Consider the following 27,115-nt stretch of genomic DNA (forward strand, 5'->3'; position numbering starts at 1 on the left):
TACTGTGTTTTGTGTTCCTCGGATGACAAGAATGGCAAAATGGAACTCCTGCAAAGACCCAACGCTTGAGACAATCATGATTTAACTTAGCAGTCATCAGAAACTGAAGGACATGTTGATCAGTATATATCTTGATGTGGCTGCCATACAAGAAGTAGCAGAATTTATCAAAAGCTGAATACACTAATAAAGCCTCCATTTCGGTCAAAGAGTAATTATGTTCCTATTTCGATAAAATGTGACTGGCAAGTGCAATAGTCCTTTGTGTAATGATACCATATTCCACATTCATGAAAAATGTGCACACCAAGTCCAAATGTGGATCTCTCAGTAAAAATACAAAAGTCACATGACAAATCTGTGTGATACAACATAGGTTCAACAAGAAGTTCACCCTTCAAACATTGAAGTTCATCCTGAACTACTTTGTTCCAGTGCCACACAATATTGTTACCAGTCAACTCACTCAACCTGGAAGTGGTCAAGTTTTGCAGGTTAATGAAGCAATGGTAGAAATTAATGAGCCTTTAGAACTTTCTGGGTTGATGTTTAATGGTAGGTACAGACATTTTTGCAGACCAAGAAATTTAATTTGGGATTTGCTGAGCTGTGAATTTCCCAAATTTATTGTGATGCCAAACTCAGCAAATACTTTGTAGCAGTGAATTAAGAAGACTGTTATGTTCCAAACATGACTTCTCCTTAGTGGATATATTCTCAACATAGGTAATAATAGAGTTTAATCCACGAATAAAGCCAGAAGACGAATTTTTTAGTCGAAAGGGCAATTTACAAAACTGATAATAGGCACCAAAGCAAAGAAAAGCCATATATTTCCTACAAGTAGAGTTCAGTTGTACTTGCGAAAAGTTGTATCTAAGATCTAAAGTAGATAACATCTTTACTCCCTGAAATTTCTGTAACAATTCCTCCAATATTTGACGATGATTTGTTTCAGGAAGAACAATGGTATTGATTTCTCTGGAATCTAACACCAAACATATTGACCTATCTCGTTTTTCTATAACATGAAGTGCAATGTTGTAAAAACATGGCAGGTTCAATGAGACCTTGAGCTAATATGGACTGTATATGATTCTTCACTCTTTTGCCTACATATCAGTGGAATAGCATAAGGTAGAAAAAATACTTCGTATGTCCCTTGACATTAAATTTATACAGAAAATATCTTGTGATACCAGGTTTGTTGACAATGTTTTAGAATGTGACTAGAAGATATCAAATAACTCTTGCCTATCTACTTCAGAAGCATCCTCTACACTGTCTACTTTATCATGTATAATTTCAGAGACATCAAAAGACTGTCCCATTTCCTGAGAAGTACTTCATTTATGACCAATAGCTTCAGTGGAAGGTTGTGACTTTGATGAAGATAAAAATTTCAAACAGTTGATATTTTCTTCCTGTCTTGTAATTCAATCCTCGAACTGCAATCTTAATGACTTACAATCAACTACAGCTTTCGTCTGAGCAACATCAAAATTCAGTTGGTCTTGCATTCAGTCAAGAAATCGACACCCAATATCATACCTTAAATTTTTGTTTTTGTGTGCATATCCTTGCGTAATTTTTTGGGTAAGCAGGGTTTATAGTAACATGAACTGCAGTAGAGAAATTTATTTCAGCCGTCTCAGGGCATAGTGAGAAATCTGCACAGCAGTTTTTAGTGTTTCTTTATTTTCCTTTTTATATTCTGCGCACGTTCGAAACTCAGTTGCGCCATTCGAGATCTTATATATATTTTTACATACTACAATATGCCTAAAACTGTGCTTGTTGTGAGTGGACGGAAGAAGAATTGGCTGCTGGCTGTAAACTTCTGGAAGCAGTAGTTGGTATTGTCGACATGTTTCTGGCTAATTTTCAAAAGTTGAGGTGGCTCAGGGAGTTGGGGACGAGACTTGCACCATCTTTGGTGCTTTGGAATCTCCTGGTGACTCGGGTGTCGCTGCATCTTCGGGTATACAATGTCTGATCATTTCATCCTCATTCAAGAGCGGGTGGCAGGCAGTGGCGGGTTCGCGTGTCACTGGACGGAAGGTGAAAGATGGAGCAGGCCACATTGCTGACTCTCTACCCGTTAGCAACAGGTATGAGGTGCTACTGTTGATGATAACTCTGACCCAGCGCCGGATGCCTCTCCAGTTGGCCAACGGCCGATTTCCTGCCAGTCCCGACAAGTGCAGAGGGTAGGTACGCTTGTCATTGGGAGCTGTAACGTTAGGTTGACCCTCAGGGAAATAGCAGGCAATGCGGGAAAGAGTAACAGCATGCACCATACCTTCCGGCAACTATCTAGCGCGGTGGTCTCGCGGTTAAGGCGCTCAGTCCGGAACCGCGTGACTGCTACGGACGCAGGTTCGAATCCTGCCTCGGGCATGGATCTGTCCCACAGATGTTAAGTCCCATAGTGCTCAGAGCCATTTGAACCATTTTTTGAACTATCTAGCGCACTGGGTGCAACCGGCTGCATATAGTGGCACATGTCGGCACGAATGACACCCGACGCTTGGATTCTAAGGGTATCATCGGCTTCTTTTGGCGGATGGCTGATTTTGTGAAGGCAACTCGCATTGCACGTGGGATGCAGGCTAAGCTGTCTATTTGTAGCGTCGTTCCTAGGGTTGATCCTCGTCCTCTGGTTTGGAGCAGAGTGGAAGGTCTAAACCAAAGGCTCAGACGACTCTGCGACGGTATCGGATGCGAATTTTCTCGACCTCCGCTGTCGGGTACAGAACTATAGGGTTTTCCTTAATAGGTCAGGGGTGCACTACAGGCAAGAAGGGTAGCAGGGTACGTGTGGCGGGCACATGGGGCTTTCTTAGGTTACAGAAACCTTCCCTTGGAATTAACGCCGATTTGCCTGATAAATTAGCCAGAATATACTCAGAGAACGTTCATCGTCGCAGATCAGAGATACAGAAGATGAATATGATTTTAGTAAACTGCAGGAGCATCCAGGGAAAGGTTCCAGAATTAGTACCGCTTACTGAAGGTTATAAAGCACAGACAGTATCAGGAACAGAAAGTAGGTTGAAATCGAACGTTAATGACAATGAAATCATAAGTTCAAATTGGAATATTTATCTTAAGGATAAGTTAGTCGCCAATGGTGGCGGTGTGTTTATTACAGCAAGGAATTAGATACAATCTATCGTGGCTATGGCGGATTCCGTTTGTGAATTTACCTGGGTGCAGTTAAGTATCGAAGACCGGTTGGTCCGCCCCTGGTAGCTGAGTGGTCAGCGCGACGGAATGTCCTACCTAACGGCCCGGGTTCGATTTCCGGCTGGGTCTGAGATTTTCTCCGCTCTAGGACTGGGTATCCGGATTTTTCGCAAAGTTGAGCGTAATACAGTTAAATTTACAATTCGTCCCGTTCTATTGCTCTTTCCTTAAATACTTTAACTATTGGCACAGTCTTCGTGATAAACACGCACGAAGGCGGTGTTAGTAGGTGGCACCAGGATCGTCGATGTTATAAGCGAATGCAAATATCGATTATTTAAAATTTTCGTTTCGTATCTTCGCCGTGTATTGGCTTAGCTTCCTGTAGTGCACTTGTGATTTGTGAGTTTAATTTTTAACTGAGTGAATTTCGTAAAATATTTGGCTATGCCTAAACGAAAGTGTACATTTTCTGATGTCCTTCCCTGCAAATATCCGGCTTTAAGAAAGGTAGAAATGAATTTGAAGCGGAATGTAAGATACGTGGAGCTGGAACGTACGTCTCAGTGGCCAATAAAGGTAAGAAATAACTCGACAGATTAACTGTCATGGTATTATTTCATTGTTTCATAGTCATTCAATTTATTTGTATTCGGAAGGTTATAGTGCAGTTTACACGTCGTCAGCTGCTGCTTGAATTGTAGATGTCGGTAGCTGTGCGTCGAATGAAGGGAGGTGAATGGTCTTACGTTTTTCGCTTTGTAAACATTTCCGTGTTGTTGACATAACAAAACAATTGATGTCACACTGTCACCGCAATCAATGTTTTTAATTTTTTATATTGCACAGTTAACCACCACCTGACCATTAGTAACAATTAACTAGTGGTTTTACCGGTAATTCCCGGCAGTCACGTGACTTGTCCAAAGCTGGCGGGTGGTATCCTCATCTGCAATTGACCCGTTTGATGTGTCCTCTTTTCTCTTCCTTTGTCCTCCTTTTTTAAGCCGTTTGTCCTCCTTTTTAAACAATTGCATCTGGTCGCCCTGCTAATAAGCTCACATTGTTCATTTTGTTCACTAATGGGTTCACAATGTACGCTTTTTGGTATGACTGGAGGAATTCTCTGTATCGCCAAAGGAGTTGTTTTCCGTTTGTGCCATCAGACATAACTGTGATGGCTCGTCACGTCTAACATTATCATTAGTGTCATGTGGTCTGATCTCAACTACTTCAGCTTATCGTTCAGGACTGAAATTTCCACGATCGCTCCGCTCCTGATTATTTCTTCCGCAATAACTGTGACGATCACCCAAACTGTCTCGTGTTTGGTTGTAATGATAGTCATCTGATCTGAAATCAACATTCTCAGTTTCTCGATTGGAATTAAAGTTTCGTATTTCACGTAATGTCAACAGTTTAATAAAAATTATGATCACGGCTATTAGAGAACTCATTATTCTGTTCATAATTGTTGTCCCGATTCTCAGAATATCCACCACCTGACCTGTTTCATTGTGAGTGGAAATTTTGTCCGTTGCTGTCTCTGCATTTATTTAGCGAGTAAAATTCCTCTCTGTCAGCTTCTAGTTTCTGCAGTAAATTTTGAAAAGCCTCGCTGACAAGTCAGCCGCCGTGGCCGAGCGGTTCTAGGCGCTTCAGTCCGGAGCCGCGCGACTGTTACGGTCGCATGTTCGAATCCTGCCTCGGGCATGGATGTGTGTGATGTCCTTCGGTTAGTTAGGTTTAGGTAGTTCTAAGTTATGACCTCAGATGTTAAGTCCCATAGTGCTCAGAGTCATTTGAACCATTTGAACCTCGCTGACATCTTGGCAGCGTCTTGAGAAAATAATGTGCCACAAGCGTGTCGATAGTTTAGTCGAACAAATACTTATTAATTAAGAACTCGATACGAAGTGATTCTTGCGTTAGCATGTGCTGAAAATAGTCTGCCAGACTGGAAAAGTCTGATTGTTCAAAATTCTTTAGGACAATGATACTGTTTTTGCTTCTTGCTTTGTGTTGCTTCAGACCAGTATTCTGATAACAATGCGTGATAAAATTCAGCTTTCGTTTGGCATTCTTGTGTGATTGCTTGCGGCTGGTTCAGATTCCAAATAGCCACAAATATATGCAAGTTTACGAGCAACTGGTCATGAAGGAGGGAGGTACTTTTGGAATTGTTGGAGCATCTCATTGACAGAATTTCGAAAAACTTTAAACTTTCGAACTGTAAGAAAATATTTGTAATGAGAGGGCAAATTATTTTATCGCTGTGTGATCCATTCGCGCTATGTTGTTTGCGCAATGCACGGTGTTCGCGTGTCAGTGCACCTCCATGGCACAAATCAGAAAGTTCGTCAGGATTACTAGAACGCAAAGTGTGGCTATCGTCATCATCATGCCCGTGTTGATTTTCCGTTCAATGTGGATAGCCGGTCATCCAGTTTCCTTTCATCAGACTTGTGCCATTGATTAATGATCATCTTCCCCTGTTTAAAACGATGAAGAGGATATTCTCCCGACTCTGCAAAGGGAATAGGTAGTGTAACATCAAAATTTTTGTCAACATTGATTGTCTTTTAGGTCACGATTACAGAAAGTTTGTCTACCTGTTTGGTAATTGTATTTAACTATTGTAAGGTAACTGTTTCTTTAGCCTTAAATGATACACATTGCTCTCGAAGACCTTGTATGTGAGTTTCGAACTGACTGTCCTGCTGTTTTAACCATAAGATTTCGACCGTTTGAATGTGTTCAACTCTCGACTGTAGATTATGTGTTACAGAGTTGAACTGCTCATGTACATCTTGCCTAATTTGTGTCTTCTTATTCATGAAGCGCTTAATCTCTTCCCTAACACCTTCTTTCACCTCTTCTCTAAAACTTTTATTGTCTTCCTTAATGCTTTTAAACTCTGATAATAGTACCTGCAAAAGATCTTTGTGCTTATCTTTGGCATTACTGCTGGAACGAGTGGAGACTGTCTCAGTTTGATTAACAGCTTTGGGCGCAGATGGCTGTTGTAACAAATTACGTCCTAAAGACTCGCTGTCTAAAGCAGAAGTCCCAACTGTACTTTCTTGTTCCATGTTTGACACCGAAAAATTACCCTGATAAATCCTGTAAGGCACTATCCTATATGTCTCAGTTGAATCAGTATTGTGAGAGGATCGATGTTCAGTTGTCCCTTCTCTGTCGACCGAATTATCAAAAGTTGCACAAGCTGCAGCTCGAGCATTTGACCTAGATTTGATAGCTTTTGGTATTTTAATGCAATTACTGTAATATAGCGAACGAAAAGGGAATCTCACACATACTGAAGATCTACGCAACACACTTCCTATAAATATCAATGGAAGCAGAAAAGTGACAGTGTTGTTAGTGTATGAGAGTGGCGTGCCACCTCTCAAGTGTATTCAATACAAAAGATTCTTGCAAAGGATTTTCTGACATAAATTGATATGTTTGCCTGTTAGCATGCTTCTCCTAGTCTCTTGCCAATGCAGACTATCTCTTCACTTCCCTTACGACGTACACCGAGGTGACAATAGTCAGCCGGCCGCTGTGGCCGAGCGGTTCTAGGCGCTTCAGTCCGGAACTACACTGCTGCTACGGTGCAGGCTCAAATCCTGCCTCGGACATGGCTGTGTACTATGTCCTTAGGTTAGTTACGCTTAAGTAGTTCTAAGTCTAGGGGACTGATTACCTCAGATGTCAAGTCCCATATTGCTTAGAGCCATTTGGACCAGTTTGACAATAGTCATGGGATTACACAAGGTATAAAAGGGCAGTGTATTGAAGGAGCTGTCGTTTGCACTCAGGTGATTCGTGTGGAAAGGTGTCTGAAGTGATTATAGTCACAAGACGGGAATCAACAGACTTTGAGCGCGGAATGGTAGTCGAAACTAGACGCATGGGACATTCCCTCTCGGCAGTTGTTAGGGCATTCAATATTCCGAGATCCTTAATGTCAAGAGTGTGCCGAGAATACCAAATTTCAGGCATTACCTCTCACCGCGGGCAACGCACTGGCCGCCGGCCTTCACTTAAGGACCGAGAGGAGCGGCGTTTTCGTAGAGTTGTCAGTGTTAAGAGACAAGCAACACTGCGTGAAATAACCGCAGAAATCAATGTGGCATGTACGACGAACGTATCCGTTAGGACAGTGTGGCGAAACTTGGCGTTAATGGGCTACGGCAGCAGGCGACCGACTCTCAGAATATCCATAGTCTGACCTGTTTCATTGTGAGTGGAAATGTTGTCCGTTGCTGTCTCTGCATTTATTTACCGAGTAAAATTCCTCGCTGTCAGCTTCGAGTTTCTGCAGTAAATTTTGAAAAGCCCCGTCGTACATGTCACATTGATTTCTGCGGTTATTTCACGCAGTGTTGCTTGTCTCTTAACACTGACAACTCTACGAAAACGCCGCTAAATTAGTGAAACGTTGTGAGCTATCGTAAACGTGCTTCAATGGACAGACTCTGTATCGCAGAAACTCCAATACGACATATAACACGTCAACGACTTCTCCACAAGCGGCGGCACTCTTAGATGTCAGCTGGATTTAGGTAGCGAATCGTGGCCAGGTAGTGGTTGGTAACAGTTCCACAAATCTTATCTCTTTCTGTGTAAAAATTACGTATTTACTCCGTTGGCTATCAGTCAAATGACACACCTCAGCTTCACAACAATGACGCAATGATAACGCGGTATCATACATTCGCAACCTGATAGTAGGAGAACTTAAAATGAGTGCAGAAAGAGTGACTGATCAGTTAACACTAGCGCTCAAGCAGCAGTTGCAGCAGCCGTTCCTCCTATTAGGTAAGCAACCATTCACATCGTAAACGTAGAGAGAAACATGCCTTTATTAAGGAGAATATGCTGAACTGATAGTCTTGTTCCATCGCTAGTCCTAATGAAAACGAGACAGGTCTAAAGTCGTCTCTTAGGAACACCATATTTGCTTGGTTCACTGATAAAGGATAGAAAAGGCATAGTTGAAAGCATTGTACTGTGAATGGGGTAGGAACAGCGGTAAAAGGTGTCGACACAACTTCGGCATCGCCACTTCTACACTCCTCTCCCTCACCCTCCTGCTAAAGTCTTCTCATTTCTTGTGTAATCGTTAGCGCTGGTTAATCTGTTGATTCGTTTATTCAAATCAGTACTGCTTTACAGTGGACCAAAATGTACACAGTTCAATGATTTACTTTTATTTGATACAACTGAAAACATTAAACACATACACTCTACAGTCCTTAACCATCCAACAATCGCTTGAGAATTACAGTTTTGTAAGTGTTGGGCGCGAAAAGACCTTCTACGAAACATTGCTAAATGCCTTCTCTGAAAACGTTTACAACAAAGAGTTCGCATGTCCACTCGTGTTAAAAATATATTACCCCTAATGGCATCAAATAGACCAGACGTCTTTGAAGACTAGACTGTATGACATTTCAGCTCCTCAACACCAAATTAAAACGTTCCACTTCAATTTGTTTGCACTTATAGCGATCCCAGCTTCCTCAGCCAAATTAAAACGTTGCATTAGGAGGTGTCTGCTTCGTGCAAAAGGTCTTGAGTTCATATTGACGACAACAAGTAGTTCTTCTTTACAGACGTTTATTTACAAAACAGGACTGACAGACTTCACAGACTCAACAACTGACTCTCAGAGCTAACCGCACTGCATATCCGAACTGGCAACTGACAACTCCTAGGTGTATTAATATCTTTCCAAACAATGAGAGTCTTTGACAATGTTTTGTTTACAATACGATAGCAATTCACGACTTAAAACTAAATTAGACATTACAGAATTTTAGTACAGATTAAAGTAAGTAAAAGGATCAGTACATATAAATTCTTACAAGCATAATTTCCAAATAGATTTTATAACATTTTTCTACCAGCTTCTGGATAACCTTCACCAGATTTGTACCGATGTTTCCAGAAATATCTTGACATTTGATTCTGGATATTTCTTGAGTGATTTAGAACAACTATTTATATGTAAAATGATTTAAATCGTGTTTCAAAACGTAAATAAATCATTTAGCAATATTTCTTGATACAAATCGTCTTTCGAAATTAGGTTGTGAAACAGTTTTCACAAGTTTTCGTGTTTTTGCGATCATAATATAAAATTTCTCCATAGAAAGTTCCAGAAGTGTGCATTAACCGTTCATTTACAGACTTTCTCTTTAGCTGGTGAGTTTTTTAAAAGTATCTTGTCCATATTAAACGAAATAATTTAGCTCAAAACTGATAATTTATACAATTAATTCAGAGCTACAGCAAACAGTGAGTCTTTCTTTTACAAAATGAAATATAATTACAAAATTGAATGAAAATAGGTTACTAACACTAATATATATTTACATTAATTCTATTTTTGTTCTTTCTGTGCAAAATGTCCTAATATTGACACAGTACAATATTTAAACATCACCAAAGTTTCCCTTTACATTTTGCATATCTGTATCGACATCCCCTAAAAGTCTACAGTATCTAATACTTCAATATGTCCCAATATGTCCTGTAATGTTACAACTGCTATCAGTGCCCATGAGCAGCAACCATTATCAAAGTATAAACGACAGTTAACCCAGTAGAAGGTTTTATATGCTCACCAAGAACAGTACCAACGTATCTCACTGAGTGACTCCAAACATTCAGCTGCTGATAAGAGCATGTAGAGGAACAGTGGATAGGTTTTGAAGAATAATTGACAATGCACTTGACAGATAAGTACCTAGAAGAACGGTTTGTGATGAGACGGACCCTAAATGGTATACAGTCCTTACAAAGCAACTTCTAGATAAACAGACACTACAGCGCAATACGTGCAAAACAAAGCAAAGTGCTATAGATCAGGAGATACTGAATGAAAATCGTTTCGCCGACAAGAGGGCAATGCCTGAAGCCTTAGATAACTACCATGACAGAATATTAACGAAGGATCTCTTACGAAAGCCAAAGACATTCTGGCTCTATGTCAAGTGACACATTGGCGATATCAAAGCAAGATGTGAAATGCTGATCACTGGTTTTAAATATTCCTGTGTTAAGGGAGACACAGTACTACCATATTGTACTTCACGCATCGCTGCCAAGAGTGCTGTAGACATTAGTATCAGTGGCGTCGAAAATAGCGAAAATAAATACCTGTGTTATTCTACAAAGAATTTGGATTTCAGTTAGCCCTCGTTTTAACTACAATATACGAGGGTCAAAAGAAATTCACACTATTTTTTAAAAATCTATCGTTTATTCTACATGTTGGAAAGTTTTAGGAAAAATATTTTCATTTCTCCACATAATTTCCATCCCTCTCAACTGCCTTACGCCATCTTGGAACCAGCTCCTGTATACCCGCACGGTAAAATTCTGGACCAACATGTTGGAGCAGAGAGTCTTTCAGTTTCCCAAAGAGATGATAGTCACATTGAGACAGATCAGGATTGTAAAGCGGGTGTTTCAGTGTTGTCAATCCAAGTTTTGTGAATACTTCCATGGTTTTTTGACTGACATGTGGCCGTGCATTGTCGTGCAACTGCAAAACATCCTGCTTTTGCCGATGTGGTCGAACATGACTCAGTCGAGCTTGAAGTTTCTTCAGTGTCGTCACATATGCATCAGAATTTATGGTGTCTCCACTTGGCATGATATCCAAAAGTAAGAGTCCTTCGGAATCGAAAAACACCGTAGCCATAACTTTTCCAGCAGAAGCTGTGGTTTTGAATTTTTTTTCTTGGGTGAATTTGCATGATGCCACTCCATTGATCGCCTCTTCGTCTCTGGTGAAAAATGATGGAGCCATGTTTCATCGCTTGTCAAAATTCTTCCAAGAAATTCATCTCCATCATTCTCTTACTGTTCCAAAAGTTCACTGCATACCGTTTTTCTTGTTCCTTTGTGAGCCACTGTCAACATCCTAGGAACCTACATGGCACAAATCTTTTTTAACGCCAACACTTTCAGTATTCTGCAAACACTTCCTTCCCCTATCCCAACGTACTGTGATAATTCGTTCACTGTGATGCGCCTGTCCGCAGTCACCAATTCGTTAACTCTCTGCACATTGTCTGGAGTGTGTGCAGTACGAGGCCTGCTGCTGTGAGGACAATCCTCAATATTGCCGTGCCCGCTTTCATCATGTAACCTGCTTGCCCGCCGACTAACTGCACTGCGATCGACAACAGCATCTCCATACACCTTTTTGAACCTCTTGCGGATGTTTCCCACTGTCTAGTATTCACAGCACAGGAATTCTATGACAGCCCTTTGCTTCTGACGAACGTCAAGTGCAGCAGTCATCTTGAAGACATCCTGTGACGGCACCACTCACGGGAACAAGTTGAACTAAGTTTGAAAACAAGCGGGAAGGATGTATCTAGACACTGTAAAACTTTCAAACATGCAGAATGAAAACTGTATTTTTACAAAAACAGTTTGCATTTCTTTGGGAGTGACCCTCGTACCATTATCACCCGAGCAAAAAACTATGCCCTGTGACTGGAAGAAAGTACATGTAACACTCGTTTACAAGGATAGAAGAAGTGATCTGAAAAACTACCGTACAGTTTTCTTGACATCCATTTGTTGTAGAATTTTAGAACGTATTGTGACCCTAAATATAATGACATGCCTCGAACAGAAAAACTCCTCCAAATCAAACATCTTGGATTCCGTTAACATCAATTATGTGAAAGCCAACATGCGCTTTTGTCAAATAGCATCCTGAATGCCATGGATCAAAGCCGGCAGGTATATGCAATATTTCTTGACTTCCGAAAATCAATTAACTCAGTATCACACCTAAGCCAACTATCGACAGTACGAATTATGGGGTATCAAGAGGAATTTGTGACTGGATTGAGGATTTCTTGGTATGAAGGACGCGGGATGTTATCTTGGATGGAGAGCCGTCGGCAGATGTAGAAGTAACTTCACGTGTACACTAGGGAAGTGTGTTGGGAGCTTTGTTGTTCTTATTGTATATTAATAGCTTGGAAGTTTATAGTTACCTAAGATTTTTTGCAGTAGGTGTAGTTGTCTGCAATCAGTCTATGATGAATCCTTTATAATACTATGTGTATAGGGCGCCCACAGGTAATTTTAATCTGTTCTTCAATCACCTCGAAGCTCAAGAGCCCAATGTACAGTAAAAATAATCGCACTTTCTGGTGGGTTTAATATTGATTTTCTTAAAACTCTTCCGCTTAGAATTTACTTCCGTCAGCAACTTCATCATTCAATCTTATTTCTATGGTGAACTTTCCAACTAGATTAGATAATCGCTCAAAACCAGCCATTGATAATATCAATTTATAATGGGCTAATGAACAAAATTACATTACAGTAATAATATTTAATTGCTTCTCAGATCATGACATACAGTTCCTTTCGTTAATGTCACTGATCAGAATACAAAATCTGCTATATCAGAGTTCAAAAGGGTAGTCAGTAGACTAAGTCAAAAATTATTTTAGCAAATTCCACAAATTAGGAGCTAGTGTGACGTACACAGTGCTAATGACATGAATGTAAATTACAGTACTTTCATTAATAATCTTCTTACTTTATTTGAAAGCTTTTTTTCCACCAAATTCACCCAGATTAGGTCAAAGTCTACTAACCACCGATTACTCAAGGAATAAATTTATCTTGTATGACGAAGAGGCTGTATCTGTCAATCCGAATTCGAAACAACTCTGATATAAATACTATAGCTCATTAGGGGAAAATACTACAAAATATTGCACACGAAAATACAGACATTAAAGCAAGTGCATGGTGAGAATAAAATAGTCACATCATGTAACAAAATTCAAACAATGTAGGGAATAGTAAAAGCGGTGACTGGTAGAATCGGAGATGAAGAGGGGCATATAGTATTGAGAGCAGATGATACATTGATAACAGAAGTATGCAACAATGCAAAACAGTTTAAAAAGCATTTCACGACTGTTACTGAAAAGATGGAGTTGTTCGTAGATGCTGCCACGGAATATTTCAGACCAGCCATTACAGATAACTCCAGCAACATGAATATGATCTTTACTACACCGTTGCAAGTAAGGTCCACCATAAACAGTTAAAATCAAATAATTGTGGTGGTTACAATAAAATATCAACAAAGTGAATTAAAAATGTTCTTCAGAATTTAGTAACGCAGTCAGTTATTTATGTAACCAGAAATTTATCATTTTTCCTGGTTGGCTGAAATACGCTTAAGTTAAGCGTCTGTATATGGAAGGAGACAAGGAAATACCGCCAATCTTCCGTCCAGTTTCTCTTTTGCCAGCACTGTACAAAATTTTGGAAAGGGGTAATACATAAGCGGTTCCTTAACCACTTCACTTCAAATAATATATTGGGAAAGCCACAGTTTGAAATTCTAAAGGGTTCTGACAATGCGAAGGGTAATGACACAAACAGGGAGAATATACTTAATTCTTTGGACAATAACTTACAAGTTATTCGTATATTCTGTGACATGTCAAAAGCATTTGACTGTATATCGGAATGCTGTAGCGTAACAGGAAATGATACAAAATGGTTCAGACTGTATCTCTATGCCACGAAACAAAGAGTGTCAGTAGGATAAAGTCCTGTATAAGTTATCAGGAATCATCCAACTGTGAAATAATTATATGTGGTATTCCACGTCCATCTTGGGATCTTTACTTATTCTTGTGAATATCAACGGTCTATCATCAGTAACATTATTAGATGCCAATTTTTTTTTCGTTTCTAGGTGATATAAACATCGCAATAAATAGGAAGTAAAGTTAAGTTTTAGAAAGACGATTACTGAAATTTTCAAGAGCGTTAATGAATGGTTGCTAGTCGGTTCTTTGTGACTAAAGTTTAAAAATACATAGTATATACAATTCAAAACTTGGTCCAGAACTTGTGAGAAGTCGACTTCCACCCCCACCCTCCCCCCCTCCACCCAAGCAAATACCTAAAATACGACGATAAGCAAATAGAAGAGATTGGCAATGTTAAGCTCTTAGGAATACAGTTTCATAAATTTCACCTTGGAGAAGCACAACACTCAACAGCTGAATCGTCTGAACAAATTTTTATTTGCAATGAGAATGCTGTCAGACATTGTTGTTGTTGTGGTCTTCAGTCCAGAGACTGGTTTGATGTAGCTCTCCATGCTACTCCATCCTGTGTAAGCTCCTTCATCTCCCAGTACCTACTGCAACCTACATCTTTCTGAATCTGCTTAGTGTATTCATTTCTTGGTCTCCCTCTACGATTTTTACCCTTTCCTTCACTGCTTGCTCAATATACAGATTGAATAACATCGGGGAGAGGCTACAACCCTGTCTCACTCCCTTCCCAATCACTGCTTCCCTTTCATGGCCCTCGACTCTTATAACTGCCATCTGGTTTCTGTACAAATTGTAAATAGCCTTTCGCTCCCTCTAAGTCTACAAATGCTAGAAATGTAGGTTTGCCTTTCCTTAATCTTTCTTCTAAGGTAAGTCGTAAGGTCAGCATTGCCTCACGTGTTCCAACATTTCTACGGAATCCAAACTGATCTTCCCCTAGGTCGGTTTCTACCAGTTTTTCCATTCGTCTGTAAAGATTTCGTGTTAGTATTTTGCAGCTGTGACTTATTAAACTGATAGTTCGGTAATTTTCAGATCTGCCAAAACCTGCTTTCTTTGGAATTGGAATGATTATATTCTTCTTGTCAGACATAGGGGATATAAAAATAAAAACGCTAGCGTACGCCTTTTTTGGGAACAGGAATACTAACTACTGCTTCCCAATATATTTATTTCATACTGAAATTTATGGAAAGTACTACATCTCTTTTTTTTAAAAAACCAACAGCTCAGTTCGTGGAATCGGTACTACAAACAACAACAAACTTCACAAAGATCTAAAATCACTTCCTTTGGTCCAGAAAAGCGTGTGTTATTCAGGAACACATGTTCAGTAACTTGCTAGCAGCCAAGTTTAACTACTAGTAAAATTCAATTTCAGTGAGGCCTAAAGGATTTATTGGTGGCCACTTCCTCCATTCTACTAATGAATTTAGTAGAACCGACTGATTTATATGCAATATGTGGACAAAGGGATGAGAATACCAAAATATAACGTATTACCAAACTTAACACGGAGTAGGAAAACCTTTGGCATTCAAAACAGCTTCCAATCGTCTCGGAATGGATAAATACAGGTCCTGTATGGTTTTCAAGGGAATCTTACACCATTATTCCTGCAAAATAGATACGCTATGTGATCAAAAGTATCCAGACACCCCCAAAAATATACGTTTATCATATTAGGTGCATTATGCTGCCACCTACTTCCAGGTACTACATATCAGCGACCTCAGCAGTCAATAGACATCGTCAGAGAGCAGAATGGGGCGCTCCGCGGAACCCACTGACCTCGAACGTGGTCAGTTTATTGGGATATCCCTTGTGTCATACGTCTTACGCGAGAGTTCCACACTCCTAAACATCCCTAGGTCCACTGTTTCCGAAGTAATAGTGAAGTGGAAACGTCAAGGGACGCGTACAGCACGAAAGTGTGCAGACCGACCTCGTCTGTTGACTGACAAGAGACAGCCGACAGTTGAAGAGGGTCGTCATGTGTAATAGGCAGATATCTATCCAAACCATCACACAGGAATTCCAAACTGCATCAGAATCCACTGTAAGTATTATGACAGGTAAGTGGGAGGTGAGAAAACTTGGATTTCATGGTCGAGCCACTGTTCATAAGCTACACATCACACCGGTAAATTCCAAACGACGCCTCGCTTGGTGTAAGAAGCGTAAACATTGGACGACTGAACAATGTGTGGCGATACCTGTAAGACACCGCTAGCCCACGCCTCTCGCGGTGTGCGTTTAACCCCATTTAAATGACGCGCCAAGCGCTCGCCCAGCGGCTGTACGATTAATTAAATAATCGGCGTGCTTATCACAGTTGAAATCTCTGGTCCAGAGGGACGTGAAGAGGCTGTGGTCCAGAGAGAGAGAGTAGAGTCAGTCGAGTCTTGTTCAGTCTTAAGAGTCAGTCGAGCTAGAAAGTGTCTTGTGAAACGATCATTCTGTGGATAATATTAGTGTGATGATTTCTTTTATATGTGTTGTGTTGTCTTCTTCGATGAGTAAAAAAAAAAATATAGGTATAATAAATTTTTGTGATGTCCATCAATAAGTTCATTCCAGTAAAAATAGAACCACTTCCCTTAACCATTATTCACCATTTTTTCTTTCTTTCCTTTCAACAACAAAAAAAAACAAAAAATTACCACCCTCACCCTTTTTTTTTTTTAATTCCGGACATCACACTGGCGACCGTTTACAGGACGCCAATCTTCGGATTTTACTGGAATGAACTTAACAAGGGCAAATTAAAGTAAAATCATACGTGTAGTAATATTTATTGTCTTGTACATTGGCTAAAAAACTGTAATTTTCTCTTTCATGCCCAATATGAAAACGAGAGCTAACGTTGTTTCAAGATTAACAAGATTTCTGCAAGCTTCAACGCAGCGCGGTGAGTAGTGCAAAAGCATTTGTTCTGCTATGCCATTGTCCAGCGTGCGCCTCCCGCCTATGCTAACTTTTATTCCCATTTCCCATGTCTTTCCCTAAACAAGAATCATACCCTTTGTCAATGGAATTTCTATTATTGTAACATTGAAATTCAACAGTAAGATATGCAGAAGTCATTGTTATGAGTCAATCCTGTTTGTTACGTCATGTCACCACTTTCAGATTAGCTACGCGAATACGGTTACAACCACAATAATAATTCAGACATTTTTGGAAATTCTATCAAGTAATAGTTATTACCGTCTAACTATTTAAATTTTATTTATCTTTTGTACTTTGCAAGCCATCGCCATTCTGGGTGTACTATTTGTATATTTCACGTTTGTTAATTATTGGCAAAAATGGAACAACAGCAACAGCAAACTGATAACGGTGATGCTCCTGTATCATCAGCATCCCCTTTCCTAGGCTTTTCCAGCCCAGAATCTATGGAATTTACTGCAGGTGTATCACATCAAATAATACTAAGTAACGAAAGTAATTCATCAGGTGACACACCCAATAATCCTGACCCTATGGAAAACGATAGTAGACGTGTCCAACTAGGGATTTCCCACTCCGATCCTAATTTGCACAACTCTAGTGAAAGGAACAATGATCCAAACATTGATCCGAATCAGTACGGAATTTTAATACAACTTCTTACGCGAAGTATGGATAGCATCCTTAATGAAAGGTTTGATAAACTAGACACTAGATTTGATAAACAGGAGCAGAGTACAAAAGAATTAAACAGCAAAATCGATCAATTGTCTTCTGAGGTAACATCTACTCTGGAAAAACAGGCTAACCAAATCTCAGAACTTAATTCAAAAACGACACAATTGACCGAAAGTTTCAACGAATAGTCATGTCGTGTAAACACTCATGAAAATTCCTTTGTTAAATATCAAACAGTGACAAATTCCGAAATGCAGTCATGTAAAACCAAGTTGGATCAGGTCACGAACGCTCAGGCTCAGGTCAATGATCTAGTTCAGAACTTCGTGCAAAATCAAACCACCTCACAAAATAAAATTTCGATGGATATCGAAGGTATTACTCAACAAGTTAGCGTAGTATGCTTACAACAATTAGAAATGAAAGAAAAAATTTCCCATTTGGAGGAAAAAACAGAATCGCTTTCTTTAGAGTGTAACGCAAACATTGCAGAAAAATTAGTGCACGAATGTGGTATTTGCAACAAGCTCATTGAGCAAAGGGTAGAAACTGCTACAAAAGAGATTTTACACCAGGCCATGTCGCAGGTGCAAACCGAAACCAACACTTTAAAAAACCAAATTTCTCAGTTATTAACTCCCGATTCTAACGTAGTTACTGTTCCGCCTACAACCCCACTCACAACAAGTTCACCGCCTAATTTCACTGTGCAGTTTGTTCCACAGTCTAACAGCGAATCACTTGCGAGCGAAAAACATCAAACAGAGCCGCTCTCAGTGATCGCACAAAACAGTAATTCTCAACCACCCTTGTGCCATGAAGTTTCACCAGGGAACAATAGTTCAGGCCCTATAGTGCCTGCCGGTATTGTTGACGGTAACATGATTAAACATGACTATTTTACAACGTTCAGTTCCGATGATACCCAAGCGGTGCACCCGATTGTTTTTATTAGGTCTTTTGACGGAATGTTTCCGCACAACTGGTCAGATGCGGAAAAGATTTTTTTTGTAAGTAATCTGTTGAGGGGGCGAGCATCCAGATGGGGAGCTGAAATAAAAAGGCAAAATTTAACTTTCAAGCAATTTGAAGAGGCTTTTCTGCAGGAATTCTGGTCAGAACATGAGGAAAAACAACTTCGACATGAAGTTCACAATCCCGAACCATACAACCCTCGTAAAGAAACTTTGCGTCAATATTTTGAAAGATACCTGGACAAAACACTTTACTGGTCAAAACCGACCGATCTTGCCGATGTGATTAACACCTTAAAAACTCATTTACCCCTGCATTACCGGACACAATTAATTGGTGTTCCGGAAACTAACATCAAGAAATTTCTAGATTATTTGAATGAAGTAGACCTTGTGTTTAGAGGAGATTCAGGGAACACTCCACATATTTATAATGCTAATTCCAACTCTCGCCAAAACAATTGCCATAATTTCAATCAAAATAACAACAGCGGTAACATGTGGAATGCAAACCCGCTTCCTCAAAATCAGGGGCAAAAATCACAACAGCCCAACTTCACACAATATTCGCAGCAATCTTGCGATCACCGATTCCAAAATTCCAACAATTACAACAGTTTTGGTAATGGTCAATTTTACCGAAAAAGCAATAGTAATGGCAACAGACGCAATGGTAGTTTCAACAACAATCAGTACTCCAGAGGCAACAACAACCGTAACCGAAACAACAACAATCAAAACAGACGTCAGGATGGAAGATACAACCCTGGTTATTTTGAGAGAAATTCGCCATATCAGCAGAATAATTCAAATTGTCAAAATTCTAGAGTCAGTTATCCACCCCCGCAGTGGGGAAACCCGAACTATACACCACACAACTACAATTATATGTTTCGAATGCACGACACTTTGTACCAACAAACAATGCTAATAATCAGGACTGCGGTAATCAAACTCCACCGAATACCAAACATGTCCATGAACAAAGGATAAATATTATTGAGGTAAGTGATGACCAAAATGCGTCGCCTAATAACGCGGCGGAAAACATGAGCAGACCGGCGTAAGCGCCCAACCCCCGGTCGAGAACGTGAGCACGGGCGCAAATAATCTTGCAAATTGTTTTTTGAGGTTCCAAGACGGACACACTATGGAACATGACCTTCTTGCCGAGAATAATAAGTCTAGTAATAACGACAAAGTAAAGGTAACGGTTCAGGCAACTGCTGTTTTATCGTTAGAGAAATCCATTGTAGAAGTGTTATTCGACACTGGAGCGTCAGCAAGCGTGATTTCTAGTTCCCTGTACTTGGATCTAGATAAAGGTTCTAAACTTCCGACGTTTCCAGTGCAGAACTGCCGAATCATCGGTGCCACTGGAAACAAATCAAAAATGTCAAATTACAAGCTCTTCTAACTTTTGTTGTTTCCAACGTGCATGTTCGTTATCATTTCCTTGTTGTGGATAATTTAACAGTTCCATGTCTTTTCGGCATCGATTTCTTAAATCAGTATCGAGCAGTGATTGACTTAGGGAATGGTATCTGTCAATTGACGGTTGAAAAGCAAAGAATTGTGATACCTTTATCTAAAACAATTAATAACAACAATTCTTATCGGGACGTACGTCACTTGAAAGTACAATCTGTGCCCATCACTAATTTTTCTATGACAAACAATTGCAATTCTTCTTACAATGCTGATAGTAAAACTCTGTGGGAAAAGTGTGCCGAAGCCTACCATCTAACTGATTTGCAAAAACAGAACCTGTTTCACCTTCTTCAACAATTTTCAGTAGTCTTTCAAGATAAACCTGGTATCATACGTGGGTATGTGTACAAGATGCATGTCAAACCCCACCTAACATTTTGTCGTACACACTACAATATACCGTGGTCTAAAAAACCAGCGGTTATGCAGGAAATTAACAGAATGCTACGTTGGAAAATCATAGAAAATTCGCACTCGCCGTATTGCAACCCTTTGTTGTCAGTTTCGAAAACCGATGGAAGCGTGCGTCTTGTTCTCGATGCACGCGAAATCAACAAAATTATTATACCGGTAAATACTCGCCCTGTAAATCTGGACGAACAACTCCTGAAATTTCACAACGCCAAATTTCTGACTAATATCGACCTACGATCGTCCTACTACCAGGTTCTTCTACATCCTGAATCACGTAAATATACCGCATTTTTGTGCGAAGGACGATCATACCAATTCCGTGTTTTGCCATTCGGGTTACGAATAAGTGCAGGAATCTTTATCGAGGCGCTTGACGACGTCCTCGGGCCAGATTTACTTTCACAAATCACTCCCTATGTGGATGATTTAGTTGTGGCGACTGCCACCTGGGAAGAACATGTCGACCTTCTAAGACAAATTTTGATTAAATTCGCCGATGCAGGCGTGACAATCAATTTGGAAAAATCAAGGTTCGCCCGACAACAGATTAAGTTCCTTGGCCACATCATCACGCCGGAAGGCATCAGGCCGGACTCTAAAAAGACTGAAGCAATTCGCAACTTTCCTGCACCCCGAACCAAAAAACAACTTAAAGCATTTTTGGGTCTTTCGTCATTTTTCAGAAAGTTCGTGACACAGCAAGCTCTTAACAGCCCACATCTTCTAAATCTTCTAAAGAAAAATTCCCTTTGGCGATGGACTACAGAATGTCAAGCCGATTTTGAAAAAATTAAACAATCATTAATCCACGCACCACTCCTCTGTCATCCGGACATGTCAAAAGACTTCTGCCTATCGACCGATGCGTCATCTTATGGACTTGGGACCTTTTTGTTTCAACTGTCTGTTGAACATGATCGAACAATAGTAAAACCTATCAGTTTTGCCAGTCGCACCTTAACTGAATGCGAGAGATCGTATTCAGTTACGGAACGCGAGGCCCTTGCAATTATTTGGTCTATGCGAAAATTCCAATATTTTCTCTGGGGAAAACATACACGCATCTATACAGACCACCAAGCTTTATCATTTTTACTGTCTTGCAAATTACTTCATTCCCGGCTCACTCGTTGGTGTTTGTCGTTACAAGAATACGATTTCGAAATTATTTACATCTCCGGCGAAACCAATATTGTTGCGGACGCTCTTTCTCGTCTTCCGCACGATGCGAAAAATCTTTCAGATTTGCATGAGCAAACTTCCGACTTTCAGGTCATGTTAATGTATGACGAATCCTACAACCGCTACTATCACCGAATCTGCAGGGATTTTGCACAGTTACAAGATGCCGATCCTAGGTGGTCTACAGTAAAAACAAAATTATGTCAGAATTCAAATTCTAATCTTCAAAATTACTACAAGATCAACAATGGTGTACTGTTTCATCGTTCCCATCTCGTGTAAGAGCGTTGGTTGGTATGTTTACCGGAAGCTTATGTTGACGACTTCATTTTGTTCACCCACAAAACCTGGGGACATTATGGCATTAATAAATGTGCCGCCAAGATCCTACGCTTCTGCTATTTTCCTAACATGCGACGTAGAGTCCTGCAGGTCATTCGCAAATGTATCATTTGCCAGAAGGCAAAATATTTGAACAAACATGCATCAATTGAATTGCATCCCATTCTTCCAAAGCAACCGCTTGATTTGATTTCCGTAGACATTGGCGGACCCTATCCACAAACCCGCGGTGGTGCTAAATACATTTTGGCTATATTGGACGTTTTTACTAAGTATGTGAAATTGTACGCCTTGCGCACAGCCACTGTTGCGGCTATCATTCGACGCTTTTCGGCCGACTACCTAGCCCGCGTCGGAAAACCTGTCGCTGTCCTAACGGACAATGCATCGTACTTTACGAGTGCAAAGTGGAAATCATTTCTGCAAGATTCCGATATTAAACATGTTCTTACTTCCCGATTTCACCCACAGGGTAACCCCGTTGAGCGAATTTTTAAAGAATTTAATCAATTTATGCGCATCCATTCTTCTACAAAACATTCCAAATGGATAGAATACCTCGCTCCGTTCGAGTACATTGTGAACAATTTGCCACATAGTTCAACCGGATTCTCACCTGCCGAGTTATTATCAGACGAACCAGAAAAAAACTCATGGTCAAGTCCCCTGCCTAAGTTGTCTTCGAACGATATTTCTTTGCAGGAAAAGGTAAGGCAAGCTGCCATTACCCTGGCACACACTGCGGAGCTCCGGAAGAAAAAATTTGATAAACGGGTCAGACCGACACGTGTGTTCGAAATTGATGATTTGGTATTGCTCACAACCCATCCCAAATCTACGAGGCTAAAGCGTTTGCTTAAGAAATGGCAATTAGTTTACTCAGGTCCATACCGGATCGTCGATATTCCTCACCCTGGATGTTATTTATTAGCATACCCTACAACACAGAAAGTTAAAGGACTTTACGCCCACCACCACTTAAAGCAGTATGTAAAGTAAGAGAAAGAGAAAGGATGTGCTAGTTACAGCTAAAATGTTAGTGTTAATTGTTAGTCAATGCAAAGAATCATAACGCATTAAACTATAGCAAATCTACGTTAAACATTACATGCAATCCAAGAACTATTTAATCTACGTTATATTTACTATGCTACGAATAATTTGACTACTAGCCAAGGACAACGAAGTTAGCGACCAAACTTACTCCTTAAACAGGCATTTTCTAGAACAGGAAACTATGTACAAGAAAAAAGATTTTATTATGTTAATAACTGTGATGAATTTGAGAGCCACCAGAATGCTATACTACACGCCAGCATGAGTGAATGATTGTGCTGAAATGAGTGTGAAAGAATGAATGTGAATTTTAGTTTATAAGGTAGTTTTTATGATGATGATGAGGATTTCGTTGTGTGTGAGCCAATGATGCCACCACGTAGTATTATTTGATGATTTGCGTTTTATATTGAAGCTGTTCTATGAGAAGAAAGGTGAATATTAATTATATGAAGCTGTATGAATGAAAACGATACGTGTGTATGAATACTGATAGATGTTAATGAGAAATGATTCGCCGTGTAGGCAATAAAAAAGGAGAAAGAAAAACTTATTGGGTATGTGCCCTATTTAAAAAAAAACATTATCTCACGCTTGGCATAAAGAGTTTGTGTGCTCTCCATCGTAACAAACGTAAATTTTGTACATAGGTCATTGTGGAGGAAAAATGTTTATCAGCCACAGCGAAATAAATAATCTGCTTACGTAGCGAATAAAAATTGCTGTCGTTATAGAATCTCATTCTTTACACAGGCTAATTGTGTAGTACCATGCATGCAGGCTGCCTTCGTAAGATTCGTATTCTACATTTACGAAGGTCGTGTTTAATGGTTACGAACTTATGAACTCACTAACATTAACACTATTTAAAAAAATGTTTTTATCCTGTGAAGTAATTTAGGTGAAATCTAGCACTCATTACTTGATACTGTGAGGACATGGACATATGTATTTGTGTAAGTGGGATAGTATATAAGTTATGCAATTTTATGTCGTTCTGTCTGGACCAGAGTTAAGAAAATGCGACTCTCATAAAACAATTGCTAGGATACGAAGTCTCCCGCTCTCTGCTCATGTTCTCGACCAGGAAACAAAAACTACACGACTACCGGTACGACGTACAATTCACGATTACAAGAAAACATACTTTAGTGTATGAGATTTTTCTTTCTCTTTCAGCAAAGTGGATAAGTTTTTGAAGATTTGTGTGTGAAGCAGTACGACGCAGCTGTCTTCGTGGACACAGCGATTTTCTTGTCTTTATGGAAACTAAAGCGCATTCATTTTCCTTTACCTACAGGAAATTCATATATTTATTTTACTACGTGATACTCACTAAAGTACACCTCTTATGGAAGGATCCTATAGTCATTTATTAGTACGTTTACTGACCGAATTTTTTTCAGGAATATAAACTACCGTGTCATTAAGCGCGTATTTACCTAAACATGACTGATTCAACGAGTGAATTAAACCATATACGGTACTCACATTGATTCTTGCAAAAATCTTTGACTGATTTACAGGAAGTGATTGACAATGATCATTGAATTTCTTTTTGCTTAAATAGCAATTCGGATCAACTTTAAAGGATGAAACTGAATACAACATGAATTGGCTTAAAGTCAGTGACACTTGCGCAATGGCAAAGTTTATAATGCATACGTTACGCAAACAGATACACTATTCGTCGCACACATGTGTGAAAACACTACTGTATTGATGAAGATTTTGTAAATATGAATATAACCCAATCCTTCTATCTTGATCCTACTCCCACCTCCTTGCCCACTGCTGGACGATGGATAGTGGGGTAGTGAGGTTTTTGCACTATTCTTTTGTATATTTTGTCCATTCATAATTTGCAGCACTTAGGGTCTCTCGTCGAGTTTTGCAGAATTCTTGATGGCAGATGCCATAGATTTCAATATTCTGTACAGAAGGAGATAGTACTCCGTTAGTGCACATGCACAGCAAGAAATAGATTGCACAACCTGAATTTCGTGTACATAAATATGTCATGTCATGTCTAATTGTAAAATTTTGTAAATGTAAACAACTAGCAATCTCAATATAAATCTGAATTTTGTAAAGTTTCACAGGACACGACTAGCAAAACATGTCTAATTGTAAGTTTTTGAAGATGTAAACAACTAGTATTCTCTATATAAATATGAATTTTGGGAGAGTTTCACAGGTCACGACTAGCAAAGTATTTCAATGGCTATGTAGCAACTTAGCTACGAAGAAGTTCATTTGTATTATGTATATTGAGTTTCATGTCTATAGTAGGTAATCATTTTATGTATATGTACATGTCCATTTTTTCTATGTAATTTTGAACTTGCCTATTCAAAACTTAAATGTCCTCTTGTGAAGGCTACACACAAAACAGTCTTACTATGTGCACCTAATATAAAAGGAGAAAAGTGTAATTTTGCTCAAAAGTGAAGTGTCTGTGAAAATGTGTTCTCAGAAGGAACAGGACGTCGAACCTCCCTTCTGGACAGTAAAAAAAAAAAATCAAATAGTGTTGATAAAGAGAAATCAACCAGTCAAGAGTAAAAATATGATAGAAAAGTGTTTTCCGTACAAAGTGATAAGTTTAATCTCAAATTCTACGATAAAGTGCAATGATGCGTATCACAGTGATCCCTACCTTGGAAAGTGCTTGGAAGTCTGCGTTGTACGGTCTTCGGATGCGGCTACCAGTACTGTCGCGTCCGTCGTAAGGGGTGGCGCCGCCAGACGTGTCACCGCCTATTATACCTCAACAGCGGACCCGAGCGCGAGGCTGTACGCAGTGCCGCGGTGCGTGGTGGATGGACCACTTTATCAAAATTACTGCACTCGTGCACGCACAGCCACTCTTAAACACCAACAATACTGACATGAACTTTGTTGTCATCGACAACTTAAAACCAAATTGTATGACCTTTTGTGTTCTTTTGTCGTAAGCAGATTCATTACCTATTGTCCTGATGTGCAAACTGTAAAGTAAACAAAGTTGTGGTGCTGTGACTTTTACTGTGCTTCGCACGACGCACCACATTGAACTGAGGCAAAGCATAGTGCTCACTGGTCGACACAATAAGAACTGTGAATACAGGGTAGCAGCTATTGTTTTAATAACAGGACTGCCAACGGTGCAGGCATCTCTCTAAAAAAAATGAATCATCCATTGATCAATTTCAAAGTGGCTATTTTGTAATGTGCAACAATTTATGTATATTTACTTAAACTTTGTACTTTAGGCTATAATTCTTTATATATGTATGTACTTGTCATATGTTTGAAAATGTTGTATAATGCTGGTGCAAACACTGCACAACCTTGTTCGTCAACTCAAATCTGGTACTGCCGCGAAGTTTGAAAAACTTACGCACCAGTAGAGGGGGCCGTGTGGCGATACCTGTAAGACACCGCTAGCCCACGCCTCTCGCGGTGTGCGTTTAACCCCATTTAAATGACGCGCCAAGCGCGCGCCCAGCGGCTGTACGATTAATTAAATAATCGGCGTGCTTATCACAGTTGAAATCTCTGGTCCAGAGGGACGTGAAGAGGCTGTGGTCCAGAGAGAGAGTAGAGTCAGTCGAGTCTTGTTCAGTCTTAAGAGTCAGTCGAGCTAGAAAGTGTCTTGTGAAACGATCATTCTGTGGATAATATTAGTGTGATGATTTCTTTTATATGTGTTGTGTTGTCTTCTTCAATGAGTAAAAAAAAATATAGGTATAATAAATTTTTCTGATGTCCATCAATAAGTTCATTCCAGTAAAAATAGAACCACTTCCCTTCACCATTATTCACCATTTTTTCTTTCTTTCCTTTCAACAAAACAAAAAACAAAAAATTACCACCCTCACCCCTTTTTTTTTTTTAATTCCGGACATCACAAATGGAAAAACGTTGTGTAGAGTGACGAATCACGGTACACAATGTTGCGATCCGATGGCAGGGCGTGGGTATGGCGAATGTTCGGTGAACATCATCTGCCAGCGTGTGTAGTGCCAACAGTAAAATTCAGAGGTCGTGTTTTTCATGGAGGAGGCTTGCACCCCTCGCTGTTTTGCGTAGCACTATCACAGTGCAAGCCTACATTGATGTTTTAAGCACCTTCTCGTCTTCCCACTGTTAAAGAGCAATTCGGGGATGGTGATTGCATTTTTAAACACATCGAGTACATGTTAATAATGCACTGCC

The 27,115-nt window shown here is 39.8% G+C and overlaps 2 protein-coding genes across 2 annotated transcripts in view; both read left to right on the top strand.

The window, feature by feature from the left end:
• Positions 1 to 27,115, top strand: part of LOC126284372 (calcium uptake protein 1 homolog, mitochondrial) — a 613,419-nt gene that overhangs the window by 261,505 nt on the left and 324,799 nt on the right. The window lies entirely within an intron of this gene.
• Positions 7,913 to 27,115, top strand: part of LOC126284377 (glutathione S-transferase 1-1-like) — an 83,703-nt gene continuing 64,500 nt past the window's right edge. The window contains exon 1 of the mRNA XM_049983261.1: positions 7,913 to 8,016. The gene's annotated coding sequence lies outside the window, so the exon portion shown is untranslated. The remainder of the gene's footprint in view (positions 8,017 to 27,115) is intronic.

This window comes from Schistocerca gregaria, chromosome 8 (genome assembly GCF_023897955.1).
Source record: "Schistocerca gregaria isolate iqSchGreg1 chromosome 8, iqSchGreg1.2, whole genome shotgun sequence".
NCBI lineage: Eukaryota > Metazoa > Arthropoda > Insecta > Orthoptera > Acrididae > Schistocerca > Schistocerca gregaria.